The sequence below is a fragment of the Diadema antillarum genome, unplaced genomic scaffold, assembly GCF_040938485.1.
Source record: "Diadema antillarum isolate AM-2024a unplaced genomic scaffold, OU_Dant_1.0 seq00000205_RagTag, whole genome shotgun sequence".
Taxonomy (NCBI): domain Eukaryota; kingdom Metazoa; phylum Echinodermata; class Echinoidea; order Diadematoida; family Diadematidae; genus Diadema; species Diadema antillarum.
This window is the reverse complement of record NW_027271264.1, coordinates 100251-113446: the sequence shown is the minus strand read 5'-3', so window position 1 is coordinate 113446 and position 13196 is coordinate 100251.

Sequence of the window (13196 nt, the reverse complement as noted above, 5' to 3'; positions counted from 1 at the left end):
GCAGGGGTGGATCCAGGAATTCCGTGAAGGGGAGAGCGCATGCCCTCCCCCTCCATTTTTTCTTTGTATTTCTTTGCTTTAGCAATTTCAAAGAATAGAAGGGGCGCGCCCGCTGCGCCTCCATGCACCCAAATTCGCCACTGAGTAGGAAAACTGTTTATTTTAGAAACTATATTCTGTCTGTTTAAACTGTATACATTATATTTGATTAGTATATAATATATGTTTATAAGATTTGATCAGTAACTAATTCTACCAATTCCATGTTCCAGATGCTTTGATGTTGATCATGGTCTCAAGTTTGAGTTTATGCTTTCAGTTCCATGACAAATAAATCAATTCACAACAGATCTGGGGGGCATTTCATGAAGGAACTTGTCGGATAAAATGTCCGACAAGTCAATTATATCCGACAAGTTCAGAGAAATCAGCCAATCAGACTAAAGAATTTCTCAAAACTTGTCGGATATAATTGACTTGTCAGATATTTTATCCGACAAGTTCCTTCATGAAATGCCCCCTCAGAACTTATATGTTATCACATTGCCTTACTTACGCAATACAGTATATACATCCTATAATAAAGAAATATCAAAATCTAGCATTTTCACCCTAAAAATCGAACAATTCCAGAGGACTCCTATTCTAATAGCAATGAGTAGGTCCTAGGGGATCACCTCTCCAAATTTGGTGCTTTTATCCGCTTTAACTAAACGGTAAGTCCAAATGTTGACATTAAGCGACCTGACTAAGGGAATGTGATAACATATAAGTTCAGATCTGTTGTGAATTGATTTATTTTAGATTTTGATTTCATGTGTGTGTGTGTGTGTGTGTGTGTGTGTGTGTGTGTGTGTTTTGACCTTAAAAATCATAGGCGGACTCTTACTCTAATGAGGAATCCGTTCGCCAAATTTGATGCTTTTTTCCGCCATGTTTAAAGCAAGACGAAAAAAAAAAGTACACAACAGAACAAGCGAACCAACACTTTTTAAGTTGAGGGCTGCCCCCTTTGCCCTATCCCCTCCCCCAGCCATTCAGAGACTTTACATTACGAAAGAACATAAACAATGCTCCTACCGCAATGTCCAAATTCAGGTTTTAAGCCAAACCAAAAATAAAGATATATACTGATATTGTCATGGTAATATCACATGAAAAGTTAGGGGTTTGCCATAATGTCGGTCATTTTAAAATTTGATCTTATATGTGTGTGTGTGTGTGTGTGTGTGTGTGTGTTGTTAGTCTAATATTGTTTCCTAGTCCTCAAGGAATCCGTGCGCCGAATTTTATGTTTTTATCCCCCGTGTATGAAGCAAAACGAGAGAAAAAAATTAGGCAAAATAACTAGCGAACAACCATTTACAAAAAAAGGGGGGTCCCGCCCCTTTTGCCTTTATACCTCTCCCCAGTAGTTCAGAGACTTTACATTACGCAAGAATATAATGCTCCTAATGCAATGTTCAAGCCAAGGTTCCAAAGCAAACCAAAAATACAAAAACAAATGTAATATTGTCATCGTATCACTCATATGATATGAAAAGTGAAGGCTGTGTCACACCAGCCTTGCGTGCGACTTCCGAAGAACATTTTTGCTATCCGAAGGTCCCCGCAGATGACCCGCACATGACAGTACCTAGCATGTATCTCAAAAGTAGTTACCCGGAGGTGCGCACGCTGGCTCTATTTACCCGCTGCCAAAAAAGGCCCTGTCACACCAGCTAAGCGGGCTTATTGCGTATGGGGATTTTTCAGCACGCAGAATAATTTCTGCGGCCGGACAAGGTTTAGGGCGAGTTTGGCGTGGGTATTACATGATAAACGCGTGATACCTAAGTCCTTCTTGCGTGTATTCCGTTGAACTGCATGTTAGGCGCGTGGGTGTCACGTGATAGCTTCGTGATAGCTTCTTTTATGTCAGTTACGGGCGACATACGGGCTCTGCGAAGTACCTGCGCCACAACCGCGTGTTATCTGCGTACTAGTCGCCTGCGAGGTGAGTGCTAGTCTGAACAATAGGCTGGTTCGAGTGGATGGGCAAACAATATTTTGTCAACTAGCTTTCAAGACGTGAAGATGCCCCGTAGACGGAAAGTGTACAAGGGCAGAGAACGTCCAGTGGATGGACAGCCACAAAGCCCGGAAGATTTACAGCAAATGCATCAAATTGCTGCTGAAGTCCATTCGGCGGATGAAGTCCTGTCCGAAAGGGACCAGGTAGTCCTCGACGCCACAGAGGACAGAGGACAAAGAAGAGAATGAGCCCACAAATGGCACGCACTCCCTTCACATAGGCATAGATCAGCGGGCAACTTACCTACTTCAAGTGGGTCAAAAATGCCTGTGAATTGCGGCGGCTACGGCCCTCCTACGGGTGTTCTGCGTGGAACTCTTCGGGCAATCCTCGCGACTCATCCGGAAATAGTTTTGGTCATGCTCAAAACTTTGCTGCGGGAAAATTGGACTAGCGTGCGCACCTTCGGGCAACTAAGGACGAGATAAGTGCTAGGTACTGTCAAGTTCGGGCCAACTGCGGAGAGCTCCGGGTAGCAAATTTGTTTCCCCGCAAGTAAAGCCGCAAAACTTCCCCATATACGGTATGACAAGGCCTTGAGCATGCTCAAAACTTGTTCCGGAAGAGTCACGGGAGGTGCCCGTAGAGGTACGCGCAGAACACAAGTAGGAAACCCTTACCGGTAGCACCTCGCAGGCAACTCCAAAGCAGGTACTTCGCAATCCCCGTAAGTCGCTCGTAACAGAAAATGGATCGGTTTCAAAGCTCTCACGCGAGTCACACGGAACGCACGCAAGTAGAAGCTAAGTAGCACGCGTCTAGTCAGTAAGAAACAAGTGCGAAAATTGCAAACATTCTTGTCCGCCCGCGGAAAATCTTCTACGGGCTTTAAACTACCTCCTCGCCACAAGCCCGCGTAGCTTGCCCGGACAGGTGTGACACCGCCTTGCAGATTTTGTCAATTAAGTGTCGGCCATTTTAAAATTTGATCTTTTTAGTGTTTTTCAAAAAAAATCCCGAAGGGCTCCTACTCTTATATTGTTTAATAGTAATAAAGGAATCCGTGTAAAAAAACAACAACAACAACAACAAAATTGATGCTTTTATCCGCCGTGTAATGGTAATTTCTCTAAGCGAGCTGACTATTACTTACGAAACAGTATATATACCATAATTATAAAGAAATATAAAAATTCAGCATTTTCACCCTAACAATCGAAAAATTCCAGAGGGTTCCTACTCTAATATTGTTTAATAGTTCTAAAGGAATCGGTGGGAAGAAAATGATGGTTTTATCCGCCGTGTAATGGTAATTTCACTAAGCGACCTGACTATTACTTCCGCAATACAGTATATATCATATTATAAAGATATATCAAAATTCACCATTTTCACCCTAAAAATCGAAAATTCCAGAGGGCTCCTACTCTAATATTGTTTAATAGTTCTAAAGGAATTCGTGTGAAAAAAATGATGCTCTTATCCGCCGTGTAATGGTAATTTCACTAAGCGACCTGACTAAAAGGGGAGGGGCGCCTGTACAAAATGAAAGGCTGGCGCGACCCTCCCCACTTTTCTTCTTTTTATTTCTGTTCTGTTGATAAAATAAAGACAGGGGACACTAAGGGTGGGGGTGCGTCTCCTCTAAATCCGCGATTGCGTCAACCGCAAATGTCAATATTGGATTAACCACAAATGTCATAACACTTCGAACTCAAAATAATGTCATAACGCGTCACAGGGGCGGATCCAGTAATTCCATAAAGGGGTGGGGGAGGGGCTTTACAAAATCAAAGACTGGCGCGACCCCCCTTTTCTTATCTTTTTTTCTGTTTTAACCTAATATAGTGAGGGTGCACCAGAGGGAGAAGCGCCCCCTTTCGACCCATGATTGCGTCGACCACAAATTACCAAACTCATTGCTTGCATTACAGGGGCGTATCCAGGAATTCCGTGAAGGGGAGGCGCCTTTACAAAATCAAAGGCTCGCGCGACACCGCCGCGTTTTCTTCTTTTCATTTTCTCTTTGTTTTAACAAAAAATAGAGAGGGGGCACCATGGGGATGCGCCCCCTTTCGATCCATGATTGCGTCGACCACAAATGACCAAACCCATTACTTGCATTACAGGGCGTATGAAGGAATTCCGTGAAGGGGAGGCGCTTTTACAAAATCAAAGGCTCACGCGACACCGCCCCATTTTCATCTTTTCATTTTTTTCTTGTTTTAACGAAATATATGGAGGGGGCATCATGCGGGATGCGCCCCTCTCGATCCATGATTGCGTCAACCACAAATGACCAAACTCATTGCTTCCATTACAGGGGCAGATCCAGGAATTCTGTAAAGGGGAGGAGCCTTTACAAATTTAAAACCTGCCGCACCCCCTATTTTTCATTTCTGTTGTTTTAACAACAACAGAAATGCTTGCTCATTGCTTGTATTACAGGAGCGGGTCCAGGAATTCCGTAAAGCATAAAGGGGGGACGTCTTCTCAAAAGGAAAGGTTGGCGCAATCCCCCTCCCCCTTATTAATATCTTTTCATTTCTTTTGTTTAAACGACAGTTAAAGCGGCAGTCTTTAATTTTGTAAAGGAGCCTCCATCACTTCATGGAATTCCTGGTTCCGCCCCCTGTAATGCAAACAATGGGTTTTGCCATTAACTTGTGGTTGACGCAGTCGCGGATCTACAGGGGGACACGGTACCCCCTCCCCGTCTATATTTTTGTTAACACTAAAGAAATTGAATGAAAAAAAAAGGCGAGGCAGTTTGCGCAACTTTTTGATTTTATAAACGCTTCTGTCCTTTACCGCCCCTCTAATGCAAGCAATGAGTGTTGACATTTGTGTTTAACCCAGTCGCGGGTCGAGAGGGGGCTCATACCTCTATGGTGACTCCTTCATTTTTTTAAATAGAAAAATTAAAAGAAAAATAGCGGGTGCGGCAGATTTAAATTTTGTAAAGGCTCTTCCCCTTTACGGAATTCCTGGATCCGTCCCTGTACGGCAAGCAATTAGTTTTCATATTATAGTTAACGCAATCGCGGATCGAATAGGAGGCGCATCCCCCTCTGGTGCCACCTCTCTTTTTTTAAAACAATAACAATAAAATATGGGGGTGCGGCAGCCCTTATATAATTATTTTGTAAAGGCTCCTCCCGTTTTCTGAATTCCTGGATCCGCCCTTAATGCAAGCAATGAGTTTTGACATTTGCGGTTGCCGCAATCATGGATTGGGAGGGCACTGATACATCTCTGGTGCCGCCCCCTTTTTTTGTTAAAACAACAAAAATAAATAAAATGGGGGGTGGAAGCCTTTAATTTTGTTAAGGTGCCTACCTTTTACGGAATTCCTGGATCCACCCCTGTAATGCAAACGATGCAGCAGCTTTGATTTTGTAAGGGCGCCTCCCCTTTACGGAATTCCTGTATCCGCCCCTATCATGCAAGCAATGAATTTTGACATTTTGTGGGCATCCCCCTCTGGTGCTTCCTCTCTGTCTTTTTCTTTAGTTAAAACAATAGAAAAAATGGAAAAAATGGAGGGTTGGGGTGCGGCAGTTCTAGTTTTGTAAAGGCGCCTCCCCTTTACGAAACTCATTGATCCGCCCCTGTAACGCGTAAGGCAGCACCCCTATTTTTTTTTTCATTTCATTTCGGGGGGGGGGGGTACCACAGGAGCATGCGCCCCCCCCCCCTCTCGATCCGCGATCACGTTAACCACAAATGTCAAAACTCATTGCTTGCATTACGGGGGCGGGTCCAAGAATTTCTTAAAGCGCAAAGGGGAGACGTCTTTTCAAAATGAAAGGCTTGCGAAATCCCTCTCCCCCTTATTTTTCTGTTTATTTCTTTTGTTTAAACGTAAAAAAAAAAAAAGAATGGGGGTGCGGCAATCTTTAATTTTGTAAAGAGACCTCCCCTTTACGGAATTCCTGGTTCCTCCCCATGCAATGCAAACAACGAGATTTGCCAAAAACTTGTGGTTGACGCAGTCGTGGGTCGAGAGGGGGGGGGCGATATACCCCCTCCCTCTCTCTACTTTTGTTAGCACGAAAGAAATTAAATAATAAAAAAAAGAGAGTGGCTTGCGCAGGCATAAAGGCGTCTCCCCTTTACGGAATTCCTGGACCCGCCCCTGTAGTGCAATCGCGGATCGAGAGGGGGCGCATTCGTCTCTGCTGCCTTCTTTCATTTTTTTTTAAACAACAGAAATAAAATGAAAAAAAAAAGGGGTGCGACAGTTCTAATTTTGCAAAGGTGGCTCCCCTTTACGAAATTCCTGGATCCGCCCCTGTGACGCGTTATGACATTTGCAGTACGTTTGAAAATTTCGACATTTTTTTGGTCGACGTCTTAATGCATTTGTGGTTAATCCAATTTTGACATTTGCGGTTGGCGCAAACGCGGATCGAGAGGGGGCGTATCCCCCTCTGGTGCCCCCTCGCTATGTTTTGTTAACGCAACAGAAATAAATATAAGAAAATGGGGTGGGGTCTCGGCAGTCTTTGATTTTGTAAAGGTGACTCCCCTTTACGGAATTCCTGGATCCGCCCCTGTAATGCAAGCAATGAGTTTTGATTTTTGTGGTTGACGTAATTAATCATGGAACGAGAGGGGGCGCTTCCCCCTCTCGTACCCAATCACTATATTTTGTTAAAACAACAGAAATGAAAATAAGATAATGGGGGGGGGGGGTGGCGCAAGCCTTTGGTTTTTTTAAAGGTGGCCCTCCCCTTTACGGAATTCCTGGATCCACCCCTGTAACGCGTTATGACATTTGCAATTACAGTGTAGTTTAAAAATTTTGACATATTATGTGGTCGACGTGTTATGACATTTATAGTTAATCTCCGATTTTGACATTTACGGTTGACGGAATCGCGAATTGAGAGGGGGATGCATCCCCCTTTAGTTCCCCTCTCTTTTAATATTTCGTCAACACAAGAAAATGGGGAGGGGGTAAGTTCGCGCCAGCCTTTGACTTTGTAAAGACGCCTCCCCTTTACAATATTTCTGGATCCGCCCCTGTAATGCAATGCAATGAGGGATCGAGAGGGGGCGCTTCCCCCTCTCGTGCACCCTCACTATATTAGGTTAAACCAACAGAAACAAAAATACGAAAAGGGGAGTCGCGCCAGCCTTTGATTTTGCGCAGGTGCCCCCCTTTACGGAATTCCTGGATCCGCCCCTGTGACGCGTTATGACATTTGTGGTTAATTCAATGCTGATATTTGTGGTTAATCCAATACTGATATTTGTGGTTGACGCAATCGCGGATTTAGAGGCGTGCATCCCCCTTTAGTCCCCCCTCCCTTTATTTTTTCAACACAACAGAAATAGAAATAAAATATGGGGGTGGGGGCGAAGGTCGCGCCAGCCTTTTATTTTGTAAAGCCGCCTTCCCTCTACGGAATTCCTGGATCCGCCCTCGTAATGCAAGCAATGAGTTTTGATATTTGTGGTTGACGCAATCATGGATCGAGAGGGGGCGCTTTCCCCTCTGGATCCCCCTCAAGTATGTTAAAACAACAGAAATAAAGATAAGAAAATAGGGGGGGGGGCGTCACGCCAGCCTTTGATTTTTTTTTTTTAAGGCGCCCCTCCCCTTTACGGAATTCCTGGATCCACCTGTCTGACGCGTTATGACATATGCAGTTAGTTTGAAAATTTTGACATTTGTGATCGACGCGTTATGACATTTGTGGTTAATCCACGATTTTGACATTTGCGGTTGACGCAATCGCGGATTGAGAGGGGGCGCATCCCCCATTAGTGCCCAATGTCTTTATTTCGTCAACACAACTGAAATAAAAAGAAGAAAATAGGGGAGGGGAGGGTCACGGAAGACTTTAACTTTGCAAAGACGCCTCCCCTTTACGAAATTCCTGGATCCGCCCCTGTAATGCAAGCAATGAGTTTTTCCATTTGTGGTTGACGCAATCATGGACCAAGAGGGGGCGCATCCCCCTCTGGTACCCCCTTTCTTTTCTTTTTTTTTTCTTTTTTTTTGGTTAAAACTACATAGACAAAAAGAAAAATATAGGGGGGGTGCAGTAGCCTTTAATTTTGTAAAGACGCCTCCCCATTACGAAATTCCTGGATCCGCCCCCGTAATGCAAGCAATGAATTTTGATATTTTTGTAGTTGACGCAATGATGGGTCGACGAGAGCGGGCGCATCCCCCTCTGGTGCACCCTCACAGTAATTGTTAGTTTAAAACAACAGAAACAAAAAATGGGGGGGGGGAGTGTCGCGTCAGCCTTTGATTTTGTAAAGGCGCCTCCCCCTTTACGGAATTCCTGGATCCCCCACCCCCCCCCCTGTCACGCGTTATGACATTGTGGTCGACGTGTTATTGCATTTGTGGTTAATTCCAGATTTTGACTTGTGGTTGACGCAATCGCGGATTGAGAGGGGGCGCATCCCCCTTTAGTGCCCCTCTCTATATTTCGTCAACACAAGAAAATGGGGAGGGGTAAGGTCGCGCCAGCCTTTGACTTTGTAAAGACGCCTCCCCTTTACAAAATTCCTGGATCCGCCCCTGTAATGCAAGCAATGAATTTTTCCATATGTGGTTGACGCCATGATGGATCGAGAGGGGGCGCTTCCCCCTCTCGTGCACCCTCACTAACAGAAACAAAAACAAGAAAAGGGGGTGGCGACAGCTTTTGAATTTGTAAAGCCCCCCCCCCCCCCCCAATTTACGGAATTCATGGCTCCGCCCCTGTGTCGCGTTATGACATTTGTGGTTAATCCAATATTGATAATTGTGGTTGACGCAATCGCGGATTTAGAGGGGGCGCATCCCCCTTTAGTGCCCCCCTCTCTTTATTTTGTGAACGCAACAGAAATTAATATAAGAAAATGGGGAGGGGGGGGGGAGGGGGCGAGGGTTACGCCAGCCTTTGATTTTGTAAAGGTGCCTCCCCTTTATGGAATTCCTCTATCCGCCGCCCTTGTGACGCGTCATGACATCCCCCTCTGGTGCACCCTCACAGTAATTGTTACACCAGCCTTTGATTTTGTAAAGGTGCCTCCCCTTTATGGAATTCCTCTATCCGCCGCCCTTGTGACGCGTCATGACATCCCCCTCTGGTGCACCCTCACAGTAATTGTTACGCCAGCCTTTGATTTTGTAAAGGTGCCTCCCCTTTATGGAATTCCTCTATCCGCCGCCCTTGTGACGCGTCATGACATCCCCCTCTGGTGCACCCTCACAGTAATTGTTAGTTTAAAACAACAGAAACAACAGAAACAAAAAATGACATTTTTGCAAAACATTTGGAAATTTTGACATTTGTCGTCGACGTGTTATGACATTTGCAGTAAAAATGGAAATTTTGACATTTATCGTCGACGTGTTATGACATTAGTGGTTGTTTTGACATTTGTCGTCGACGTGTTATGACAGTGGTTGTTTTGACATTTGTCGTCGACGCGTTATGACATTAGTGGTTGTTTTGACATTTGTCGTCGACGCGTTATGACATTAGTGGTTGTTTTGACTTTTGTCGTCGACGCGTTATGACATTAGTGGGCTCTACAGAAGCCCTGAACTTTAATTCATTTTTCTTTTCTGGCCACTCCGGTGGCGGAATGGTGCCCGATTCGACTTCAACATTCGCTCCTCGTGGTCCGATTTGTCGCTAGCAATCCAGCGGAACTCTGGGAGCCTCGTCCTCCAGGGAGGAGGCTGAAAGATAACAGATGGGAGTTCGCCTCTTCGCGCACTCTGTTCCACCCCGTCGAATTTTCAGCGGGACGTTGACCGTCTGTCCCGCCGGAACTTCGGGGAGGTAACATTGCAAGCGCCATTGTTCTTTCGGGGACACTACACTTAAGCGCCAGCTTCTCTTTTGGCCACTCCGGTGCCGTATGTATCACCCCTAAATGTAATATCAACGCTAAATGTAATATCGACCCTAAATGTAATACACCTTAACCCTAAATGTAATAACAACCCTAAATGTAATACATTTTAACGCTAAATGTAATAATCGAGTCAACCCTAAATGTAATATCGACCCTAAATGTAATACATGTCAACCCTAAATATCGACCCTAAATGTAATACTTTTTAACCCTAAGTGTAATATCGACCCTAAATGTAATATCGACCCTAAATGTAATACATCTTAACCCTAAATGTAATATCGACCCTAAATGTAATACATTTCAACCCTAAGTGTAATATTGACCCTAAATGTAATATCGACCCTAAATGTAATACACCTTAACCCTAAATGTAATAACACCCCTAAATGTAATACTTTTTAACCCTAAATGTAATATCGACCCTAAATGTAATACATCTTAACCCTAAATGTAATACACCTTAACCCTAAATGTAATAACAACCCTAAATGTAATATCGACCCTAAATGTAATACATCTGAACGCTAAATGTAATAACAACCCTAAATGTAATACATTTTAACGCTAAATGTAATAACAATCCTAAATGTAATTCATGTCAACCCTATAAATGTGATACATCTTGACGCTTAATGTAATTACCACCCTAAATGTAAAACCCTCATTATAGAGAGTGTAACCAACGCAGAATATCGGGCAAAAGGTCAGGGGGTATATGAAGGGGATATGACGCAACTTTTTGCAGCACTCTTGAACGAACAGCAGTAGTTGCTTAGATTTGTTTTTGTTGTTTACCCAGGTATAGATCACACAGTCTTATTAATTCCTTTGTTTGCTGCAAAGTTAATTAGGTACATTTGACATAGTTTTTCTTTTTAATCTATACCTTTATCATACAATCACATAAACATTTTGTATTCCAATCTTCATTCAGTGTTCATGTTACTTTAAAGTTTTGATGAAAAAGAAAAAAAAATGGGCAAAAATTCTCTGCAAGGAAATTCTGAATATGAATAATATTGCAAGAAAAAAAACATATACCTACTGATGAAACGGGATGATAGAGCGAGTAGATTGAGAAAATTAGAAATTAGAAAGATTTGGGAAGATTTCGCAAATTCTTTACGAACCATAATTATCTATGTAATGCTTCAATGACGAAATAGCTGTCACACATTGACATGGCAGCAAATCACTGTCCGAAATATTAGCCTCATGACATTGTTCACCGATACTCCTGGTAATCACTACTATACATAGTGACACGAAACTGGGACAATTGGTCGCGGGGAGAGTACACGAAATAAATTTTAAAATGCCAGTAAAGCAAAAAGAAATAGATGTCTTTTTTATCATCTTTGAGTAGCCATTTGTATATTGACTTTTCTATGATATATAAATGTATGAGTAAGGCAAACTGACTTAACTTTTGCCCATATTTTTCTTTTTCAACGAAACTCTAAGCAATAATGAACACTGAATAAAGATTGGAATACAAAATGTTTGTGTGATAGTATGATATTTAAGAACTACAGTATGTGACATGGACCTAATTAACTTTGCAGCAAACAACAGATTTAATATGACTGTGTGATTTTTAACTGGGTAAACAACAAAAACAAGTCTAAGCAACTATTGTCGTTCTTTCAAGAGTGCGAGAGAAAAAATTGCGTCATAATTATCTCCTTCGTATACCCCCTGACATTTACCCAATATTCTGCGTTGCTTACCCTCTCTATAATCAGGTGTATTACATTTAAGGCCGTAATTACATTAAGCGTTGAATGTATCATATTTGATAGGGTTGACATGAATTACATTAAGGATTGTTATTACATTTAACGTTAAAATATATTACATTTAGGGTTGTTATTACATTTAGCGTTAAGATGCATTACATTTAGGGGCAATATTACATTTAGGGTTGAAATGTATTACATTTTGGGTTGTTATTACATTTAGGGTTGAGGTGTATTACATTTAGGGTCGATATTACATTTAGGGTTAAAAAATATTACATTTAGGGTCGATATTACATTTGGGGTTAAAAAGTATTACATTTAGGGTTGACTCGATTATTACATTTAGCGTTTAAATGTATTACATTTAGGGTTGTTATTACATTTAGGGTTAAGGTGTATTACATTTAGGGTTAAGATGTATTACATTTAGGGTCGATATTACATTTAGGGTTAAAAAGTATGACATTTAGGGTTGATATTACATTTAGGGTTTAAAAAGTATTACACTTAGGGTCGATATTACATTTAGGGTTGACATGTATTACATTTAGGGTCGATATTACATTTAGGGTTGACATGTATTACATTTAGGGTTGTCTCCGGTTATTACATTTAGGGTTAAAATGCATTTCATTTAGGGTTGACTCGATTATTACATTTAGCGTTAAAATGTATTACATTTAGGGTTGTTATTACATTTAGGGTTAAGGTGTATTACATTTAGGGTCGATATTACATTAAGCGTTGATATTACATTTAGGGGTGATACACCGTAATGGTGCCCGATTCGACGTGACTATTATCACACGACCACAGGCAAGGCAACAAGATGAACAAAAACAATAAATATAGATATATGCCGATGTGGGTGGATAGATATAATTATGTCGATGTGTGTAGAGAGATACATGTCGAAAGAACGTCTCCGAGGTGAAACGCCTTGAAATGGCGCATTGAGAAACATGCATTTCTGAGGAAAGTCGCGTAAAGATTTGATACTTCAGCTAAATGTGTCGTGGCCTGAATCAATTTCGTCACCTTTGTCGCCTTTTCGGCACTCGTCTGTTATTTTCAATTTTGAGTGGTGCATTTGCTTGATGCTTTATAGCAAAGTAAGTATGAACAATTCACTTTAAATGAAAAAGAAAAATATGAAATTGACTATCAACTTTGCAATGTCAAGTTCAAATCGGACCACAAGGAGACGAAACTCCATTGTCTGTGTTCTGTCTTTGTTCGTTTTGTTGCTCATCTTTTCTCTCTCTCTCACTCTCCTCTCTCTCTCTCTCTGCGTTGTGTGTGTGTTTGTGTGTTTGTGTCTTCATTTCACAGGAAACAAATCATTGTTGAAGTACTACACTTTGGTGAAAAGCAACAAAAGATTTGTGTCTTTTAATCAATTTACATTGGTCAACTTGTCTCAGCTATAATCTCTTGTTTCATATTGCTGTAATAACATAATCAATTTTGTCATTACATCTTAAAATTCAACATCTCATAATTCATTCAATTTGTCGAAAGACCGACGTTCTTTTTCATTTCAAATAACGAAGGGATTTCAT